This window comes from Crinia signifera, chromosome 1 (assembly GCF_055691185.1).
Source record: "Crinia signifera chromosome 1, ASM5569118v1, whole genome shotgun sequence".
Lineage (NCBI taxonomy): Eukaryota > Metazoa > Chordata > Amphibia > Anura > Myobatrachidae > Crinia > Crinia signifera.
The window spans coordinates 300,025,642-300,050,206 of NC_139217.1; positions in this window are offsets into that span (position 1 = coordinate 300,025,642).

A 24,565-nucleotide genomic window follows, 5' to 3' on the forward strand; every position below is an offset into this window, starting at 1 on the left:
GTAGGTCTGCTCTGTGGAGCTGTAGCGGCAACATCTGCAGAAGATAAGACAACTTGGGGAAGGCTATGGATTTAATTACTGTGATTCTACCCGCCAGAGATAAGGGCAAGTCCATCCATCCAGTCAACAGCTTGTCAACCGATGCAAAGGAGGGGGGAATATTAACTCTATACAAGTCTTTTAGTTTTTTAGGTATCAGAACTCCCAGGTACTTGAGTGTGTGTGGGCATATTGTGAACTGTGAGGTGAGGTGAAACATTTCAGGTGTTGTAGGGGGGCTGATAGGGGCAAGAGGCGAGATTTATCATAATTTACTCGGAATCCTGAAAAATGGGAGAAGTGTAGTATGATTCGTTGAATAGCTGGAATGGAAGTATTGGGTTTGGATATGAATAATAATATGTCATCTGCAAAGAGACTTAGCTTAACCTCGGAAGAGTCCATCCGCATACCCACAAAGTCCTTTGAGACTCTCAATGCTATCGCCAGTGGTTCCACCGCTAAGGCGAATAGAAGGGGGGACAGGGGGCAACCCTGTCTAGTTCCTCTGAATAGTGGTATAGAGTTGGACATATAGTTGTTTGTTAAGATTTGGGAGGACGATCCCGCATATAGTAGCTTAATTGTGCGGATGAACCCTCCCGGAAGCCCAAACCTTTCCATAGTGAAGAATAAGTGGTCCCATGTGACGAGGTCAAAAGCCTTCTCGGCGTCCAGCGAGAGCAGAGCATAAGGCTCCGAACTCTCTGTAGATTCTACCCATTGCATGGCTGTTAGGGCTTTACGTACATTAAGGACCGAGTGTCTGCCCCATACAAAACCCGTTTGGTCAGAATGGACCAGGGAGGGGAGTTTGAACTTAAGTCTGTCCGCTAAAATTTTTGTAAAGATTTTATAATCTGTGTTGAGAAGTGAGATTGGACGGTAAGATCCCGGGAGGAGGGGGTCTCTACCAGGCTTATGTATAATTTTGAGAATGGCCGAATTGAAATATAAAGGAGGAGGGGTGCCTCGTAGAATGGAATTGTAGAGGGCCGAAAGGGGTTTGATAAGCTTGGGGGCTAGTAATTTAAAATATTAATTTGAAAGACCGTCCGGTCCCGGGGATTTGCCTGTCTTAAGCGCCTTTATCGTGGCCAGGACCTCCTCTTCAGTGATAGGTGTTATCAGGGTATCAGAGGAATCTGCGTCTAGTGTGGGGTGAGGGAGGGGTTCCCAAAACTTTGCCTTTTGTTGCTCATCTATAAGGGGAGGGGAATAAAGTGTCTCGTAGAAGCCACGTAAGGTTTCAGTGATTTGCTGTCCAGAATGGACCACTTTGCCATCCGCTCTGCGCAAAGCCTGGATAGCTGAGGGGGGGGGTGTTGGCCCCGCAGTAGGTTAGACATCAGTCGGTTAGACCTGTTGCCATATCTATGAAACCTGGCCTGTGTGAGAAAAATGAGTTTGGTCTCCAGTTGGACCAATAGAGCATCAAAAAGGGTTTTTTGCTCGTTATATATAGTTTTATTTGTTAGCGTGGGGGAGGTTTGGAAGTTCTGGTATGCCTCAGTGAGGTGTGTCTGGGCTTCAATGTAGAGCTTCTGAGAGTCCTTTCTATGTTTGGAAGTGTAAGATATAATGTTACCTCTTAGTACTGGCTTGGAAGCTTGCCAGAACATAGGGGGGGAGTCCTCTTCTGTTTGTAGGTTATTATGTGCATAGTCCATCCAGGACGCCTCCAGCATGTTACGAAAAGATTGAGTTTCTGTCAACTGGGATGGGAATCTCCACTGCCTAATTGGTCCCCTATCTACAGATGTTGCCACATCCACCCAACAGACGCCATGATCTGATATTGTGATAGGTTCCAATGCTGATCCCTCCACTTTTGGGAACAGGGAAGAGGACATTAGAATATAATCGATTCTAGAAAGGGTCCCGTGCGCTGCCGAGAGGCATGTGTATTCCCTTTCGATAGGATGGCATGCCCTCCATACATCTATTAGCTGCAGCTGTGTGAGGAGGTATTGGATACCATATTTAGGATTGGGGCGCCTGGTAGAGGGTGTAGTGTTTCTGTCTAGAGCCGTGGATGCTACCAGGTTGAAGTCGCCTGCTAAGATTATGTTTTGGTGGGCATAAGGGAGCAATTTAGCGGCTATAGTGATGAGAAATTGCCTTTGGTTGGCATTAGGAGCGTAGACATTAGCTATGATGTATCGGGTGTTGTATATAGTTACGTCAAGTATGCAGAATCGGCCCTCAGGGTCCGTTTGGACTGAGTGGGTTGTTACGGGGATATTTCGTCTAATCAGCGTGACCACTCCTCTAGCTTTGGAGTTATATGGGGCTGAGGATAGCACGGCCCAACCCAGGGTATTTAATTTCAGGATCTCTGCAGGGACTAAATGGGCCTCCTGTATCAATGCAATTTGAAGGCCTAACTTGGATAAATATAGCAATATTTTTTTGCGTTTAGCTGGGGAGTGGAAACCCCCCACATTAATTGTACCTACCCTGAGGGACATTTATTAGTCAAGAGAGTTGGTAACTCACAGGTCCTGGAGCTTGAGATGACTTCTGTGCTTAACAACAGTAGCCTAGCAGTAATCATAAAAGATCTAAGGATAGAGAATATGACATTAGACAGGTTCTGACACATAAGGGGAAAAAACACGAGGGAAGAAAGGGTAACTAGCAACAATATTGCAATGGCTAGGCGGCCAGTTAGGGGCCTCCCCACCATTCCAATCCACTATAAACAAACAAATGAACAAATAAAAAAAAAAATAAAAAAAAAAAATGAATGAAAAAGTAACTTCCGGCAAATGGCAGGTGTGGCAAGATCAGGCAGGTGCCCCAAGATCTGAGCCAGCGGTCCGTGGGTCTCCCCTGCCTCACTTGAGAGGTATGTTATAGCACCCATAAGGGGCCAGTTTGGGCAGTGCCCGCCATTCCAGACCCGATTAATAAACAGTATAGTAACTTGTATACACTCTAAACAAATCAGACCCGCTTCCAACTTAAAGTGGGAGTTCCACCACTGTAAGAGGTGTCAGACGAGAAGAGGGCGGGAGGGGGGGTGTCCCCGTCCCCCATCTCCCACATCCACCACCCCAATCATGGTCTAGAATTATTTAAGTTTACAGCTACCTAATTTTAACTTATAATTATACGTAGCAATATGTGGTAAAAGACGACTAGATTCCCTTAGACAATATTATCGTCAGGTTGATTGGTCCTGTGTGAACAGAGACGGGGAGGCCGGCACGGTGTCCTCTTCTTGCAGGTAAAGCTCAGCATCCCTTACAGTGGAGAAGTCCGTAAATGATGAGCCAGAGAAAAGGCGAAGGCGCTCTGGATATAACAGGGCAAATTTTCGGTTACTTCTCGCCAAGCGTGAGCAGAGAGGGGCAAACTCCTTCCTTGCCCTGGCCACCTCGGCTGAGTAGTCCTGAAATATAAACAGTCTTGTATCGTTCCAGGTGAGGTCTCTTTTGCGGCGAGATGCAGACCACAACGCCTCCTTGTGTATGTAGTTCAAACACCGGAATATTACAGGGCGAGGGCGGGCATCTGTGGTGGTTTTCTGTGGGCCTATTCTGTGTGCTCTCTCCACTATCATGCCTGAGCATTCCTCCGAAATTCCCAGGAGCTCCGGGAGTGTGGATTGAATAAAGATAAAGAGGGCTGTGCCCTTCAAGGATTCGGGCAGGCCCACCACCCGCAGGTTGTTCCTACGGGAACGGTTTTCAAGGTCGTCTATTTTGGATTGCATCTGGTACTGCGTTTTCTGCATGGCTGCTGTTTTATCTTTAAGTTCAGCAACATCTTGGAAGACATCTCCCACAACCTGCTCAGTGGTGGTTAACCTTTTAGAGATTTGCTTGTATTGTGATTTAATATCTTGAATTGCCTGTGTGACTTTGTTCGCATGGGCCTCCATTATGGGGCTGATAGAATCCTGAATGGCTTTCACCATATCAGAATATGTTATAGGGCCCTCCGGTGAGTGGTGGGGTGAGGGTATGGAAGATTTTGCTTCTGCTGGGGAGGTAGTAAGTGTGCCAGAGCCCAGTACAGGGAAAGGGTCGTCACTTACAGTTTGAGGGTCAAGCAGCAGTGTCTCTGGGGTCTCAGTACCTCTTCTCCCTCTTCCAGAAGTCTGTGGGTGTTTAGTCTGTGTTTGTGGGGCAGGGGCGGCCGCCATCTTGTCTTTATTACTGCGGCTGGAGGAGCGATGCCTAGGGGTGTCCTCTGTGGTCTGTAGCTTCTCCATCCTATTATTTGCCAGGGTGTTCGAGGGACTATCTTCCCCAGGCAGTTGCTGTATGTATAATGTAGTGCTGCTGCGTGATCCACAGCAGCAGTCAGGGGCTCACTCCCAGCAGGGGTCTTCTGTGTGCCTCAGTCTCGCCTGCCCCGGGAGTCGCAGGCGGGCAGTGGTGTTGTCTGCTTCCCACAGAGTGTGGGGAGAAGCGTGAGAGGCTGTGTGCTGTGTGCGGGGAGCGTCCGAGGCCCGTCCGACACCAGCAGGAGGAGAAGAAGCCGCCGCGCCACAGGTCACGTGGTCGCACTCGGCTATGTGCAATGGCGGCTGGCTGCGTGGAGCGGGGATCATTGGCAGTGGGACGGCTGAGGCGGGTCCCAGCACGGAGGTAGAGGTAGCGGGGGGTGCCACGCAGGGTTCAGCAGCGGATCAGGCGGGTCTGAGGCTGTATTTCGGGTCCGGTCCGGCTAGTGTGAGGCTGGGGATCACGGAGCTCTAAGCCAGAGCAACTTCCTCCTCCAGCTCCGGAACCGGAAGTCCGGGGAACCATTATTTAATGTATCCTTGTTATTCCAAATAGTTAATCTAACACATTTTATTATTTGATATCTAGCATGATCCGGCAGGGCATTTATGTAGCGAAGTCAAATGTCAAAACAAGTGTCAAAATATTTTTTAGCCCTGGACTCAGTCATTTGCAAATAATCTTGATGCAAAATAGGTTGTTCTGAAGAGCTCAGTGACTTCAAGTGTAGTACTGTGCTAGGATGCTACCTAAGCAATAAGACTGTCTGAAATTTCATCCCTGCTGGATATTCAGTCATTTGTAAGTAAAATTATTAAAAGTGGAAGCATTTTGGAACAACAGCAGCACAGCCACAAAGCAAAGGCCAAGTAAAGTCACCATTGAGAGCAAAACCAATCCCAAAAAGTTTTTCAAGTACATCAGTAGTAAATGAATAATTAAAGAGAACATAGGCCCATTATCCAATATCAATGGTAAAAGTTTTACAGAGGATAAGGGAGAAGCAGAACTGTTAAATGAGTTCTTCTCATCAGTGTTTACTAGGGGAGAGCAGACAGTGGAATGCACAGGTACCACAAATGGGACGAACAAGCCAAATCTTAATATTGCTTTCACAACCAATAAGATAATATTGCGGCTCAGCAAAACAAAAAAATCGCCAGGGACAGATGGGATTCATCCTAGGGTACTCATGGAATTAAGGGAGGAACTAGCAACCCCTCTACACTATATCTTTGACAATTCACTATCATCGTGTAATGTTCCAAAAGACTGGAGAATAGCAGATGTAGTGCCAATATTCAAAAAAGGAAAAAGGGAGGATCCAGCTAATTGCAGACCGGTGAGCTTAACATCAATAGTGAGTAAAATATTTGAAGGATTTTTAAGGGATGGTATCCAAGAATATTTAGATCTCCATAGATTACTTAGTATTAAGCAGCATGGGTTCGTGAAAAACCGATCATGCCAAACAAATTTACTAGGCTTCTATGAGGATGTCCCCAAAAACCTTGATAATGGAAAAGCGGTAGACGTGGTCTTCCTAGATTTTGCTAAAGCTTTCGATACTGTACCACACAAGAGGTTGATAAATGAAATGGAGGACCTGGGATTAGGGATAAGAATCTGTAGATGGGTTGGGAACTGGCTGTGTAATAGAGAATAGAGAGTAGTTGTGAACAGTGCAGTATCAAATATGATACCAGTACTAAGTGGAGATCCACAGAGTTCGGTATTAGGGCCCACTTTATTTAACATATTTATTAACGATATTGGGCTGGGATTACTCAGCAATGTATCCCTCTTTGCTGATGACACAAAACAGTAGAGTTATTAGATCAACCACGGATGTCTCCGCGCTTCAGAATGATCTTAATAAACTAGATGAGTGGTCAAAAAAGTGGAAGATGAGGTTCAATGTGGATAAATGCAAGGTTATGCACCTTGGGAGACATAACCAGTGTGCTAGTTATAACTTAAGTGGGGAGGCATTGGGCAATTCAGTACTTGAAAAGGATCTAGGAGTCCAAATACATTACAACCCGGAGTATAGTGTTCAATGTCACATAGCAACAAAAAAGGCCAACAGAATTCTAGCATGTATAAAAAGGGGTATGGAAACTAGGGACTCAAAAGTAATTATGCCACTGTACAAAGCATTGGTTAGACCACACCTTGAATACGGAGTACAATTCTGGGCCCCACACTATAAAAAGGACATCATAGAACTGGAAAAAAAACCAAAGAAGAGCAACAAAGCTAATAAAGGGAATGGAGAATTTAAGCTACGAGGATAGATTGAGCAAACTGGGACTGTTTACACTAGAGAAGAGACGTTTAAGGGGGGACATGCTCAACATGTACAAATATATAAAGTGCCAATATAAGGAACTGTCAAGCACCCTTTTTACTGCAAGAAAGGAGTCTAGGACTCCTGGGCACGAGTTTAGATTAAAAGAAAGAAGATTTCGTTCCCTTAGAAGGAAAAATTTATTTACGGTCAGGGCAGCCAAACTATAGAACTCTCTTTCTGGTGAAGTGGTGTCGGCTGACACAATAAATATGTTTAAAACAAGGTTGGGCAAACATTTATTGATTAAAAACTTCTAGGGGTACAAATAAGATTCATTATCGGTCTTTAAAAATATCAGAATATACTATATAGCAAGGGATAAGCTATTATAACCTAGGTTGAACTTGATGGACGCAAGTCTTTATTCAACCTTATCTACTATGTAACTATGGGCCTTATTCTAGTTCACTCTTTCTGACAAAATCCTTCTTAGATGTACAAAGCCATGTGCACTGCAGGGGGGCAGATGTAAAATGTGCAGAGAGAATTCGATTTGGGTGAGTTATTTTGTTTCTGTGCAGGGTAAATACTGGCTGCTTTATTTTTACACTGCAATAAAGATCTCACTTTGAAATAAAACCCCAACCAAATCTAATTCTCTCTGCACATTTTACATCTGCCCCACCTGCAGTGCACATGGTTTTGTCCATCTAAGAAGGATTTTGTCAGAAAGAGTGAACTCGAATAAGGCCCTAAGTGTGTTCAACGGTTATGGTATAAATCATAGACAGACTTATGATAGACAGTCATATGGTCAACCACTAATGGTCGACAGGGTCTAAAGGTCGACAGGTAAAATGTCGACATGGTTGAACGGTCGACATGAAAAAGGTTGATATGGTCAAAAGGGCAACAGGTAAAAAGTTGACATGGTTAAAAGAACAACATAAAAAAGGTCGACATGGTTAAAAGGTTGACATCCAAAAGGTCGACATGGGAAAAGGTCAATATGAGTTTTTACTCACCTTTTTCATGGCGACCTTTTGACCATGTTGACCTTTTGACCGTGTCGACCTTAAAACCCTGTTGAACTTTTGACTGTCAACCTTTTGACCCTGTCGACCATTAGTCAGTCTATGATCAGTCCGGATAACTGCTATGGTGCATACTGCGCAACAGTTGCCATCACTCTGCTGATTTCATAGCTGAAGAGTTTTGGATTCTCACTGGTATTAATAAGCACACAACCTATGCAGTGGAAGCACACAACCTATGCAGTGGAAGCACACAACCTATGCAGTGGAAGCACACAACCTATGCAGTGGAAGCACACAACCTTTGCAGTGGAAGCTTACTTAAATGCATTTCCATCACCAAGTCCAATGCCAAGCATCACATAGAGTGGTGTAAAGCACTTGACACTGAACTGTGGAGCAATGGAAGCACGTTCTGTGGTATGATGAATCACGCTTCTCTGTTTGGCAGTGAGATGGTGAATCTGGGTTTGGCAGATGCCCAGAGAACATTACCTGCCTGACTGTGTTATGCCATATGTGAAATTTAGAGAGATAATGGTATGGGGCTGTTTTTGAGGAACTGGGCTAAGCCTCTTGTCTCCCATGAAGGGCAATCGAGCACGTGATTAACTGGATCAGAGATTGTGAGCTAGGCCTTCTAGTCGAACATCAGTGCCTGACTTCATAAATGCTCTACAGAATGAATGGGCACGAATTCCCACACAAACATTCCAAAATCTTGTAGAAATCCTTAGTAGAGTGGAAGCTGTTATAGCTGCAAAAGGGGGACCAACTCAATCAGAAGTATATGTATTTAAATATAATGTCGTAACAGTCCCTGTAGTTGTAATGGTCATGTGTCTTAATACTTCACTTAATATTTTACTAAGTTTTTTTTTTGTGGTTATAGTGCTTATAAGAGTAAAGTGTGTCAGCTCATGATAGGAGAGGTTAGAGATAATTTTTTTCTGTCATAAAACGGATAATTTATTGGCAGGTGTTGTATTGTTCATTAGCACTGGGAAGTGTCATACAGATAGCTTATGGAGGGCATGCTGACCAAAGGAAAGACAACACTCAACAGGTTAAGCCCATTCATAAAGGATTTATTTTGGTACTTGTTTCCTAGCACGGCGCCCACGATATTAAGTTGTATGGCATCTCATCGCATTGCATGCGGGCATATGGCATGCGATGCGATTTTAAATTGTATAAGCACCCTAATGGGTGCTTGCAATGTTAAATGCACCCCCACGCCACCCCCACTATCAATGCCAACCCGAAGTGTGGCGAGCGCAGCCTCCGACCAACGCGTCCTCCGACCTTTGCATACCCCCACTATCCACGTCGGCGTGGAGTTGATTTTATATAGTGTGGCAAGCGCAGCGAGCCACCGAGCCCGAAGCTTGGCGAGCGCAGCGTGCCCCGCGAGGAGACGCGCATCACTTCACATGTATTACGCGTCCCCTCGTGAGGCTTGCTGCGCTCGCCATGCTTCGGGCTCGGTGGCTCGCTGTGCTTGCCACACTATATAAAATCAACTCCACGCCGACGTGGATAGTGGGGGTATGCAATTTAAAATTGTATAACATCGGCTGCCATCGCGTAACATTGCATCGCATACCATTGTATGCCTTATGGTATGCGATGCGATGGGCGCCGTGCTAGGAAACAAGTACCTTTCTTTTAAATATTTTGGATTTCCTGTCAGGTCACTAATTATAGGATGTAATGTCAAGATGACAAAAGCAGCAGGTTTAAAAGTCACATTTGTTTTAAACATACTGCATATAGTCATACTCTTCTGAAAGTAGTTTCCAATTCAGCTATTGACAATAGTAATGAAAGTAGGTATCTAAATTGGCAACAGCAAAAAAATCTTTAGGCTTTTTTTAGCTTGAAATGTCAATTGACCTGTACTCTATCTCCTAACAATCTCCTCTGTCACTCTGCAATACTTCCACTTTAATTGCTCATAGTGCACTTGTCAAAGGTATTTGAGAATTGAAAGTGTTCCTGGAATTGAGAGGCAAGAATCCTGTCCTGCATTGGTAATTTATAGAAACACATAGACACTACTCTTGTGAAGTATAATGCTGGAATTGTGCAGGTTCCATGTTATTAATTTCAACTTTACATCCTCCCAACATCAGGACCACCGGACACCAAATAACCCCCCCCCGTCGTCGTCCCACATTTTATTTATTTTTATATATATACTTTATACATAGCATGTGCAGCTCTGTCCACTAACTCAATGTCTTCTACAAAAATCTCCATCTCTGTCATGCTGTTTTGCTAGTAAAATACATTCAGAGTGACAATAAATTGAGCTGCTCAGCAATGATGATCATACAGATGAGGAGTATGACATACATGTTTACATGACTCCCAAAAATTCTAATACATCATTTAGGAATGTTCTCTAAACTGATGTCATTCTTATCCACTTCATTCTATTAAATCCATTTGCAGTTTATTGTGGGTAATTAATGAACAGCAAAATGTAAAGATGATCAAAAGGGCAATAACTGATAAGCAACTAAGAAAGAACTAAATTCCAGAGTAGAAACATATGGGTTCCAGATGGCTGACGGACAATGTCTTGTCAATGTTTAACTAAGGCATATCTAACTTCTGGTGTTGACCTATTGCCTGTCTGATGAGACATTGTCTGTGAGCTGTATCATACCCAAAACTTATATAAATCATTATGTATGTAGGGAATATGTTGGGAAGGTTGAAAGATTATACAGAGCAAGGTCATGAATTATGGACATTGAGAAGACAAAACTAACAGCCACCACAAATAGTGACATTGAGAGATCATTGACATTGATAGTTAGGTCCCATACACACTAGTAGATTTGCTCCAGGGGCAATATTGTTAACGGTATCCTTGGAGCACCTGGGCAAATTATGTGGTGCATGCACACTGAATGAAATCGTTAACAATATCATTCAGTGCCACCCACCCCCTGCTGTAAGCATGCCTTGTTGAAGATAGTCAACAATGAGCATGCAGCACAGATGACGGGGGGGGGGGGGGGATAGTTGGGTAATTCATTCAGTTATTTATTGCAGGAGCACAGGTCATTATGGATATTGAGTGTACACACTGAACCATATTATAAGCAATAATGCACACAAGTCATATTTGTTATAATAGACTGGCTGGGATACAAGTTGCTGAACTGACAGCAGGGTCGGCGCAAGCCTCCCCCCACCCCAGGCAAATCCTCCGTCCGGCCTCTGGGGGCGGGTGAATGTTTTGCGGGCGATACTGCAGCGGGCACCCGCGCTCCGGGTGGTGTGTGTGCGCGGGCGGATACTGCTGGCGATACCATGTCCAGGGGGGGAGGAGGGCAGCATTGATTCATGGGCGGGATGGGAGGGGGTGGGGAGAGGGAAGCCCACTGTCTTACCTGCAGTGCTCCCCGCTTCCAACTTTCTATGGTACCTCTCCTCAGCGGCTCATTACCGCCCGCTAGTGGCCCTGACTGACAGATATCAGACTGACTGGAGTGCTTGGTAGAGAACCAGGGATCCTGAATCCCGGAATACCCCTTAAATACCTAAAGGGTTCCTGGAGTCAGGTGACTGGAAATATACTGTGATTGGCTTAAGGCAGATCAGGTTATTCTAACAACATGGCAAGGCTTCCAAGAGGACACTGATGCAGAGCGTTGATTCCTCTCCCGCCTGACACTGACCTCCAGCAGCTGCCTGGCATGCAAACCAGAACATTTGAAATGATAAGCAGTGGGTCCGCTTTGCACTCTGCTGATGCCTGACATCCCTTATTCCCCCCTTTGAGACTCTAAACATTTCCCAGACTTTGAGGGAAATGCCTGCTGAAACTCCCCAATAAGCTTGGGTGCAGTGCCCGATTCACCAATAGGCTGATTAGGCTGCAGCCTAGGGCACCACAATTTCTGTTGTGGGGGGGGGGGGGGGGGGCATTTCCTTTGGTGAACTGTGTACTGTGGGGGGTAAAGTTCTTAAGGTGACTACCAGGTGGCTGTGCCAATGTGACAAACTGATGCCACCAGTACTTTATGTAAATGTGGTACAGTGCCGGCTGGACTGCCTAAAGCCAAAATCTCCTTCACACGCCACAAGCATTAGATAATTGCCCATATATGTGTGTTTTGCAGCATTACAAGGGGAGCTGAATAAGTATTAGCCTAGGGCACCTGGAACCTTTAATCAGGTCCTGTTTGGGTGCATGTACATCTGAAGCATCAACCCAAGTCCTTTCTTCTGGGCCATAACCTTTCCAGTCTACAAGATATTGTAAATGAGCAGAGCAAATCATTAACAGGAATCCAGAATATTCTTAATTTTGAATTGAATGGCATGACGAGTATGCACTTTGGGCGAGTTTTGGGAAGATAATTTTTAAATCAATTCAGAATGAGAGGTTTTAACAGAGAAGTGTGAAAGGTACTGGAAATTCGTAAAGAACTTGGCAATTTACGATGTTATGCAACAGTATAAATGACCTCTGTAACAGTAATGTGGACACAGCTTCATTGTAGGAAATCATAATCTGAGATTTTGTGTTGAAAACCATACTTGATCCCCCACCTTAAGTAAGCACAACTCATCTTATTTGATCAACAGATTTTTTATATCAAGCAGATGATTTCAGAAGTTACGTTAAGTGAAGATTCTTCCTAATGTTGGAAAAATATTGTTGTGAGGAATTTACAGGAATTTAAGACAGGTAGGTTCTGAAATTCAGTTGAAGACCTTTCAGAGGAACAAAGTGGCCAATTTACTTTACAGATGGTATTGAACCCTATAGACATACATATATCCATGATAAAATCAATGGATAAATATGTCCATGGACGTGTTGATATAACCAATGGTTGAAGTTCCCCAGACAGTGGTCGACAAGGAACTATCCACTGAGCAAACTGAGGACAAGTTGATATAAAATAATTTACAACAGGTCTCATCGTGGGCTACCAATAATTCCTTTGAACACATTTCAAGGAAGATATTGGGATTTTTAAACAATGTGGCAACTTAAGATGGTATGCAACAGGACTAATTACCTCTGTAACAAGGAAGGGCTCCATGTAACATGGATCCAACTTTCCTTTGAACAAATTTCAATGTTTTAAGTACACTTACATGTCCTGAGTATTGAGAAGATAGAGCCGAGTGTAGGAGTTTATGCAGTAATTCAAGGTCCACAAAGGCTTCCTAATTTAAGGGATGATGATGTTAGTGTTGGTGGGACTAAGAATGGTTTGCTTAGTGGTTACTTTCACATCTGTAGTCAGAGAACGAGAAAGTGCATCAACTTTGCTGTTTTGAATGACGGGATGGAATGATTATTTAAATTTAACTGGGTGAAGAACTTTGCCCGATGAGCCTGTCTGGCTGTTTATCACTCACCATTTTATCACTTTTTGAAGCTTAGTACATCTGGCCCTTAGACAATTTTAAATGCATCTATTGGATGACTGGGAAAGAATGACTTAGCATGTCCTTTTCAAATGATGTGTTAGCTGACTGAGGTCTGGTTCAAAATATGCAAGTTCACAGCAAGTTCTGTCACACACCGCCGCGGCTTAGCACAGCGGGTACAGTACTCACCCGTCCGTGCCTGCCGGCTGCTGGCGTGTGTCCGCTGGGGTCCTGGTAGGGTAGGCAGTGGTGGCGTTGTGCAGTTGTGAGTGGCAGCATGGATTCAAACAGAGGCGCGGCAGTCTGGCTGTCAGGAGGCCGGCACTAGAGTATGGTGCCGCCATCTTGCTTGAGGGCAAAAGCAGTAATTGACCAGGTCAGGTCTTCTCCTCCCATTCTGTCCAGTCGGCTTATGGCAGTCCTTCCCTTGGTATAAAGGGGATCTGCTTAAGGCAATCTGAGTCAGTACAAATTGTTTCTTCTGCCTGCAAGCATGGGGAAGTCCTGGCCATCCTAGTGCCTATGCACACTGCGCTCTCCAGCTGGTTGTCCTTGCTGCTGTCCTTGGTCTGAAACACTCACCACTTGTCTTCCTTCCTGGATCTTCCCTGGCTCATCACCATATCCTCCTAGTCTGATTCATGTCCTGGTCCAATCTTCAATCATCCAATCATCCAATCTTCAATCATCAAGTCACCCAATCATCTAATCGCCAATCATTAAATCTCCAACCATCCAATCATCCAAACTTCAATCATCCAATCAGCCAATCTGCAGGTATTCCTCTTCTTATTCTTCAAATCCAAATCGCCTGAACATTGCCTTGTCTTCTAGGAATTACCTGCCTAAAATATATTGTTTATGCAAAGGACTGCAATCTTGTTTTCCTTGTTTATTCAAAGGACTGCCATCTTGTTTATCTTGTTATATATCAGAGACTTGTATGTGCAAAGATAATAGCTAAATAATAGCTAAATATTGCTTGTACAACACAGTTAAACTAAAAAGACTAAAGTCTGTATGTTCCAGATTTTGGGCTTTAAGAGATGTATACAGTGCAACAGATGATAGTATAACTTATTCCCCATTAAATTAAAGATTGCTAAAGAAAATAATCAAAGGCACACGAAGCAGTAAATATACACAAAGCTAATCCTGCATCATGTTTAATGGATAATAAATTCAGGAATAGTTGCAGACAGAGTGAAATATGAGAATAGTTTGATTCATATCACAAAATGTCAATTCTTTGACCATTGCATAGTATGTAATCCTAGTCTCTGGTCCAAATGAAGTTTTACAAAACATCTCGTGGGAGACATCAATGCTAAATTAGTAAAGTAACAATAACTTAGCAATCCACATGTAGGGAGGTAAACTGTCGCGAAAATAGAGCATGACCTATATCTAGTTTATGACCTGTGTAGCCCAGTTCCAGATCTCTAACTGGTCTCTGAGAATAGAAATTGAACACATGACTTTCCTCCATTCTGTTAATTTATGAAACTGCTGTGATTGTTGATACTATTTTGAACAAATGTTTTGAACTTATTCCTCAGTTGAACATATGCCTCTTACTATTGAGATAAAAGAGGCAATAGAAGAGAAGGCTAAAGGGGCATGAAGGAGGTAATTGAAGCTGTGTCACTGGAAAAGTTCTATCCATACATGTTGCTTCAACATATATTATTATGTCCAATTGTTAATCTTCAGAGCAGTAATGAAATTTATGATAAATAGGGCCTATAGTCAATGTTTTGTGTTTTTGTGCTACACGTATTATAAGGTGCATTCAGTAATTTTGAAGTGGGGTTGTTGGTAACACAACCAATCTAAATAATAGTTTCTGGTTTTTTTTTGTATTAATGTAAATGCTGGCAAACTCTGTATGTAGGTCCATTTAGTCCATTAGAAATACAGTAGAGATACTTAGTCATCATGCAGTAGCATCAGTGAGGTATCAGATCCAAATTTATTCTGCAGCAGGACAATAACCCCAAACATACAGCCAATGTCATTAAGAAATATCTTCAGCGTAAAGAACAAGAAGTCCCTGAAGTGATGATATGGCCCCCACAAACCCTTGATCTCAACATAAGTCTGTCTGTAACTGCATGAAGAGACAGAAGAATTCGAGCAAGCCTACATACACAGAAGATCTATGGTTATTTCTCAAAGATGTTTGGAACAATGTTACAAATGAATGTTAAGAAAACTAATGTTTCAGTTTTGTAAATGTTGTCATTTCTTTCAGTAGTATTAGAATACTGCCTGTATTGGATCAGGATTGGACTGGCCCACAGGCGTATAGGGGGAAATCTCCGGTGTGGCCCAATGTCCAAGGGCCCTACTAATTTCTTTAGTGTCCAGTCCAAGATAATAATATAATATCATATATGCATTGTTACTCTATGATTGGGTCAGTAACATGACCAGGTAGTCTAAATCAATAGAGAAAAAAGGTTACTTGTTTAGTTTCACGGCGGCTGATATATCGGATGCGATATCGGCTGATATATCGGCTGATCCGACGCGATTTTTTACCTGTTCATAACCCCACTATCCACTACGCATGGAGTTGATTTTATATAGTGTGGCAAGCGCAGTAATCCGCGTCCCTTCGCGGGGCTCGCTACATTCACCATGCTACGGGCTCAGTGGCTCGCTGTGCTCGCCACAATATATAAATTCAACTCCATTCGTAGTGGATAGTGGGGTTATGAACAGGTAAAAAATCGCATCGGATCGGCCGATATCACATCCGATATATCGGCCGCCGTGAAACTAAACAAGTACCGAAAAAGGAAAATTTTGAAGGAGGCAACCTTTTAATTGCAGTTCAAAAAGTTATCAAAAATGTAAATAATATCAAATGCATAAAAAAGCAAATGTAACAAAATGAATATACTTGATTTTATAGCACTGTTAATTACCACTGTTATTAATTGTCATACGCTAAACTGGATGCAATCTGAAAATTCAATTCATGGACCACCCTGCATAACAGGGTCTGTTAAAGGTGTGATCAAAATGTATCAACTTGCCTGATTCAGATTGTTTTCATTTGATCATTAAACCAGATATCATCCTCACATTCTTACTGATAATAACTTTTTGATATGCCTGTTATTTTTCTTAATAATGAATAAAATATAACTAAGTGAAATCAAAGTATTTGATATTAGTGGGGATACAATCATTTTCTTATGAAAAAAATAAATTACTAGTAATGCTGATTATTCTCGTCTTGAAAACTAAAATAACCATTTTTTTTTATAAACTAATCAATGTTATTATTTTCAATTTGACCTTTTTCTCTTAACCCTAACGTTGCTGTGCAATATATTTTTAATTTTACCTTTCTCTCTTAACCCTAACGTTGCTGTGCAATATATGTGCAAAATATCTGCTAAAAACGCCAGCCTCGCTCACAGCAAGTTTTTTTAACGCAATTTTTAACTAAACTTCAATTAATTTACTTCAAATCATTTGCCAGCAATAACTATTCCTCAACTACGGCCCTGACAATTTTAACAAATATTTTGACAATATTTCAGCAATGTTGGCGCTCAAAGGGTTAAAAAACTACAATGGATTCTTATGTTCCAATCAATGTATGAGTTCAGAATTCAAGATTATTTTTAGAAAAATACTTGAAAATATTTAAATTCAGACATTTAACATGTACTGGAGTATTCTACTATTTATAACACATTTTCCAGTGTTCCAGGCCCTAACAAGCTTCACTGTACTGTATATCAAGGCTCATATGCTAAAAGACTTTTGTTAAAATAAATACATTTAAATCCTTGGTTCTGAAAATCATATTGCTATTGAAATGTAAATAAATACCGTAAATGCAGTAATTCATCACATCAATACATTTGAGTGTTCTATTCAACCTTCATGCAACTAGGTAGGTTATGTTTTGATTTGATATTTTTAGACAAAGTGACAATAATTACATTTACATTTTTTTTTTTTTAACGGAGAACATTTAATAGTATTCTATAGTTATTTACTATGTTTTCTGGATGTACTGTACCGTTCAGTTAAGCAACAGTGCAGCCAGTCCAACTTGTCATGGTAGAATACTGTATTCGGCCAGTCTTTTAAACAAATGTAGCAATTTCATTAATTTACACTTGAAATTATTACAATGTTTCATGCAGTTGAATGAATTGTTTTAACATACTAGTTTACAACATCAGTATGTATTTGCCTTCTGTGAATAAGCCTAGGTGCCCATACATGTTACAATTATTGTATACAATATTGTATACAATATCGCATCTCATCGAATCTCGGTTTTGCGATAAGATGAGATCTAGTACAAAAAGTATGTGCAGCACATACTTTTTGTACTAGATCTCATCTCATCTGATCTCATCGCAAAAACCGATATGCAATGAGATGCAATATTGTATACAATATTGTATACAATAATTGTAACGTGTATGGGCACCTTGGCAAATGTAGACCAAGATCTTTTTTGAATGATATTTTGTCCAATTTCAGTCTAGTTTCTGGTATTAAATGGTTGTAATATTAGTTAATCAATGAAAGGTGACACCTAGTGGAGGTCACAGTGTAATGCACCATTATTACATTGACAAGAAGTACACCAATTCTTTCGTTCAGTGGAAACCTTTATTTTAATATATTTAGTTTTTTCTTCAAAAAGCTTTCAAAGCAATTCCTCCAACAATCGTTCCATCAGTTTTAGCAAACACTCATCAAAATTGAATATCAGAAGAAAATTTACACTTTTTTTTAAAGATGTCTAGGAAGACTTCCGGTTCTGGCATGGAGGAGTAAGCAGCCTTCTCCTGCAGCTCAGTCGCTCGTCTTAGCCAAACAGCCAGGAACCCTGTCAGCAGCACGCAGAGCCCGTTCCAGGTCCCCCCACCAGCAACCCGCAGCAATGGACAAATTCCTGGGCACTCCTCCGGCAGTAAAGATGCCTTCAGCGCCGCAGCCACAGAGACAAGAAAAGCGGAAGGGGGAACACAATATTGCGCCTGATGCGGACAACGCCTGTGGGACGCCCACAGCAAAGAAGCCTATTACAGAATCTCACGCAGACATGGGCAGTGCTGCTGAAGGCTCAGGTACCGCTCACTACACTTATGGGGAATTAACCTCAGCCATTCAAGCTACAATGGCACCTTAGTTACAAAAAGCTGTAGATGATATTTCATCTCAAATCAACAAGCTAACAGACCGCATTTCTACAGCAGAAACGCATATCAGTACAAATATGGATCATATTAATGCTTTACAAGCAGCAGTGCGCAAATTGGAAATTGAGAGTAAACGCCTTTCCGATGGCTTAGACCAGGCATGTCCAACGTTGGCCCTCCAGATGTTGTAAAACTACACATCCCAGCGTGCTTTGCCACAGTTTTACTATTAGAGAATGCTAAGACTATTTCAAAGCATGCTGGGATGTGTAGTTTCAAACCATCTGGAGGGCCAACGTTGGACATGCCTGGCTTAGACAATATCAAAAATAGAATAATGCGTAATAACCTTAGGCTCACTGGCTTACCAGAAACTATCAAAGGTACACAGCTAGATTATTTTATTAAAAACACCCTTCCTAAATTATTGCATATTGAAACACAATGTGCAGATAGTGTGATTGAAAGAGTGCACAGAATGGGTGCAATAAAACCCCAGGAACAGAACAAGCCAAGAGTGGTTATTTTTAAGGTATTAAACTTCCTTCATAGACAAGTGATCTGGTCCACATCTTGGAAAATCAATCCTATAAAGTGGAAAAATACACACTTCACGTTTTCCAGGACTTTTCAGCAGAAATATCTAAGGCCAGATGCTCCTTCCCCCCGATTTGCTCTCTTGCAAAAGCTAATCGAAAATTCTACCTAATGTTTCCTGCGTGCCTAAGAATCTTTGGTACTTGTGTAGTTTCACGGTGCCCGATATATCGGATGCGATATTGGGCGATATATTGGATTCGATAACCCCGCATGGAGTTGATTTTATATAGTGTAGTGGATAGTGGGGTTATGAACAGGTAAAAAATCGCTTTGGATTGCATTGATATATCGGCTTTTTCTCTTTTCCCTTCTCCAGGTGTGTCTTTGTGTAAGAACAAATTTAAAACTATGTGGGAAGGAAATGAGGTTGGAGATAGCTGAGGCTGTGTGGGTAGTGATAACTGAAAATAACAAAAGCAAATAAACTTTTAATAGGGGTATGTTACATACAGTGGTGCAAGTAGGAAAAAGGTCTTAGTGGTACTGTGCCGCGTGCGACGAAAAATGGGCGTGGTCAGGGGGTGTGACCAGGGGCGTATGACACTAGGGGGAGTGGCTGGAATATTGCACGCCGAAGGCACACGGCCAAAGTTTACACAGTAATGCCTGTTACGCGTCACACACCCAATACATATGACCCATGCCATAATGCCCGTTACACATTATTCCCCACACCATAATGCTCATTACACCGCACAACTGATGCCCATTACTAATATGCCCACACAGTGCCAGATATGCCCCCACAGTGCCCCAGTGCCAGATATATGCCCCCACAATGCCACACATATGCCTCCAGTGCCAGATATGCCCCCACAGTGCCACACATATGCCCCCACAGTGCCACACATATGCCCCCAGTGCCAGATATGCCCCCACAGTGCCACACATATGCCTCCAGTGCCAGATATGCCCCCTGTGCCACACATATGCCCCCAGTGCCACACATATGCCCCCACAATGCCACACATTTGCCCCCAGTGCCAGATATGCCCCCACAGTGCCACACATATGCCCCCCCACAGTGCCACACATATGCCCCCAGTGCCAGATATGCCCCCACAGTGCCACACATATGCCTCCAGTGCCAGATATGCCCCCAGTGCCACACATATGCCCCAGTGCCACACATATGCCCCCACAATGCCACACATTTGCCTCCAGTGCCAGATATGCCCCCACAGTGCCACACATATGCACCCAGTGCCAGATATGCCCCCACAGTGCCACACATATGCCTCCAGTGCCAGATATGCCCCCACAGTGCCACACATATGCCCCCAGTCCCAGATATGCCCCCACAGTGCCACACATATGCCCCCAGTGCCAGATATGCCCCCACAGTGCTACACATATGCCTCCAGTGCCAGATATGCCCCCAGTGCCACACATATGCCCCCAGTGCCACACATATGCCCCCACAGTGCCACACATATGCCCCCAGTGCCAGATATGCCCCCAGTGCCAGATATAATATGCCCCCACAGTGCCACACATAAATGCCCCCACAGCAGCACAACTCACCAGTGCTGGCTGTGTCCGAACCAGTCAGGTCCTCTCCCCCCTACAGTCCCCCGCTGTTCTGCTTCCCTGGGGAGGGGAGGGGGAGGGAGCGCATCTCCCATCTCTTCTGCCTGAATTCACTGACTCTCTCTATCTCGCGGGCTGGCTCCTGATTGGCTGCCAGCCTGCGAGCTCTGATTGGCTGTTGCCTGACAGCCTAGTCTGAGTGACACAGGGAGGGGAGGGAGAGAAGCGTGATGCGCTCCCCTCCGCTCCGAAAGCAATCAGCTGTGGCGGCGAAAACCATGCCCCCTGCCACTTACATATGCGCGCATGCGCATTAAACACTTTGGGGCAGATTTGTTATGGCGGTACGGGGTAACGGCAGTATTTCTTTTAACGGTACGCCGTACCACCCCGTACCGCCATACTTGCAGCTCTGGTTACATACCACCTAACATTAATGAAAGGGAAATTCAGCAGATCAGGGGCAGGCAATAATTATGGGGGATTTTCTTTCCAGACATCAATGGACTAATAGGACCAGTACATCAGCTAAAAGCAATGAGTTCCTAAGCTTACTCAAGGATCAGTTTATAACACAATCGGTTGAAGCACTGACTGGTAATAGAGCATTATTGGATTCAGTGTTACCAAATAATATAGATTTAGTTTCAAATACCAAAGTAATAGAACATCTGGGAAACAGTTAACACAACATAGTCTCAGTTGAAATCAACTTCTGTAAACAACAACATACAGGACCAGCTAAAATATTACAATTTAGGAAAGCAAACTTTTAATTTTTCAGGGAATATTTAAAATAAATTGAATGGGAATTCACTATTTGAGGGGAAGAATGTAGAGGAAATGTGGGAAACCCTAAAAAAATAGCTTGAATCATTAACTATTAAATATATCCCAAAAAGGTAATAAGGTACTTATATGTTAGTTGGGCGCTCACTAAGCTATTTGCCATACTGCATTTGCCACACTTTATAAAATCAACTCCATGCCGACATGGATAGAGGGGGTATGAGCGTACTAACTATAGTGGGCGCCCAACTAACACATAAATACCGGTAATAATGGTAAAATCAATAAGAAAAAGCCACCGTTGTTGGACAAAAAATTAAGGCCAGCAATAAACAATAAGACAAGAGCATTGCAATTTTACAAGACTAATAGGAATGAGGAGGCATTCAGTAAGTACTAAAAAAAAAAATTTGTAACGGTGTAATCAAAGTAGCTAAAAGGGAAAATAAAGAGTGCCACAGAGAGCAAATCCAAAGAAGAAGTTTTTCAAATACATAAATAGCAAACAAATAATACAAGAGAACATAGGCCCATTAACCAATATCAACTGAAATAACTTTTACTGAGGATAAGGGAAAAGTAGAACTGTTAAATATGTTTTCTCATCGATGTTTACTAAGGAAGAGCAGACAGTGGATCATACAGGTACCACAAATGGGACGAGCCAGCTAGATCATATTATTTTCACCGGGATAAGATAAAATTGAGGCTCAGCAAAATAAAAAAGTAAAAAAATCCCCAGATCCGGATGGGATTCATCCTAGGTTACTAATGTAATTAATGGAGGATTTTAGTAAACCCTCTGTATTACATTTTTAAGAACTCATTTTCATCTGGTAAAGTGCTGAAAGACTGGAGAATTGCAGAGGTAGTACCAATATTCAAAAAAGGAAAAAGTGATGATTCAGCTAATTATAGACCTGTGAGCTTAACTTCAACAGTGGGAAAACTGGTATCCAAAAATATTTAGAGCTCAATAGTTGATACTTGTGTATTATATGGGAGCCCGATATATCGCATCGCATGCCACTAATTAAGGCATGCGATGCGATGCAATGGTACCCGATTTTCCCTTGAAATGATCGGGAGGTGCTAATAAAGTACAAATTGCATCACATTGTATGCCATTGTATGGCATGTGATGCGATGCGATCTAACACATCCCGCCCATTCGTAATCCCACCCTCTGGCACATCTGGCAGAATTTCACTATGAGGGGATTTTGTGAGGAGAGAAGAAGTGTGTTGCTGAGCTGGTGTTTTCGTGAGGTGTCGTGAGGTGATTTTGCTGTGATTTTGATCCGATTACTTTGGATTACGTTCCATCGGATTACATTGGATTACGTTGGCTGTGATTTCCATCGGAATGGCTGCATCTTCATCAGTATTGGTGAGTCTGTTCAGCCTGCCGCAGACCGAAGAGGAAGCTGTCCGTTTTCTGCAGGACCATTCTCTTCTGCCGGTGACAGCCACCTGCGCAAATGGACATCCCATGCGGCTGTCCATTAAGGAGTACAAATGGCGTTGTTACATAAAGAGCTGCGGGAAGAAGGAGAGTCTGAGGGCAGCCATTTTCTTCCCAGGATGCCTACTTCCTTTGGTGAAGTTAGTTCGCTTCATCTTCTGCTGGTGTGAGGAGCTGACTTCTATCGACTTCTGCGACGTCACCTCAATATGTCGAATAAGACAGCAGTTATGTACAATGCCTTAATGCGGGAGGCGTGTGAACTGGAGTTTTTGGCACAGCCACAGCACCGCATTGGGGGCCCAGGCATGATAGTTGAAAGTGCTTCCACACTTATGGCGGCAATCTGTGACAATATAGAGCCCGGCACGAGCATCTTCAGTGACTGCTGGCGTGCAGTACAGCACAGAAGCACTGGAGCGGGCTGGATATGTTCACGCGTGCGTGAACCACAAATATAACTTTATAGACCCGCAGAGTGGAGCAAACACTCAAAATATAGAGCGACTGTGGGGATGCTCTAAATGGCGTAACAAGCGCCAGCGGAGCACAGCTCGGCAGAACCTGGACACCAAGCTTCGGGCTCGGTGGCTCACTGCGCTCGCCACACTATATGATATCAACTCCATGCCGTCATGGATAGTGGGGGTATGAAAAGGTCGGAGGACGCGTACCACCACCGCTCGCCACACTTCGGGTTGACGTTGATAGTGGGGTGACGTTAACAATGGGGGGGCCATTTAACGAAGTAATTACCCATCAGCGTGGGTGTACAATAAAAAATCGGGTCTGGGGGGGCATTTAACATAGGAATCAGGCATCTGGGTGCCTGTACAATTAAAAATCGGGTCCAATCGTGTCGCATGCGATATGATCCTGTTACCATGGTAGCAGCCACTGAATCCGAAGGACAGTCAGCTTTCCAGACCAGGGGAGTCAGCTTTCCAGACCAGAACATTGAAGATCCAATATGTGGAAGAGGACAGTTTGCCTTGCGTTTTGATCCAAGCCTGGTGGGAAGACCTGTACCAGGGATCAGATCCACTATGAAACATACATTTTAAATGGGTTTGGTGTCCAGGAAATTGAACTTGCTCATCATTAAATGTAAGATGATGGGGCTGGCAGAAACAAAATCAAACATTGAGGTACATAATCAGATTATTGCATCTAAAGGGCTCATCAGCAGCTAAATTTTATTACCAACTTGTTGATGTGTACGGTGATAACATTATGTCATTGGGATTGGTACACTTCTTTAGATAATGGCAGGATAGATGTTCAAGATGAGGTGAGCAGTGATCTGACCTAACCGGACCATCCTTCCTACAGCCCTAACCTAGAACCAAGTGATTTCCTTCTCTTTAGACCACTGAAGAAGCACATTTTTTCTCTCCCGTACCCCTTCATTAAGCTTTTCGTTTCTGAGTACCCCCTCCTGTCAATTTTAAATATCCATAGTACTTACGAATAGGAAAGAGTTTCTGCAGGAAACTCTGATTAACCCCCTTAGTCAATGAGAACTTAGAACTTTTGTTGCCTTATTTATAGAACCACCCTCATACTGTATTACAGGTAGGCAGTTCTGTAATAAAAAAAGAAAGAGAAAATATTTAAATGTATGCAAAAGTTTAGTCTACAAAATAGTGAATAAAGCCAATTATAAAAAAAAGTGGTGTAAAAAATTAACAAAATGTAAATAAAATTGATAATGCCATTCTTATATCATCTAGAATTCAAATAATAGGAATTATGTTCATTAATTTTAAAATTTATAAAAGTAATCTTGTTGCAATGAGAAATTCCCCTATCATTTTTGTTCTTCTTTTAATTCAAATTGCATGACAGAGCAGAATAATTTGACATTAATGTCCCCTAATGCCTGTATACAGAATACATTTTCTGAATTCAGAAAAATATTGAATTTACAAATACTGAGTGGAATGGCAAAACAAAGATTGTATCATCAAAACTTCGCATATCTGCAAA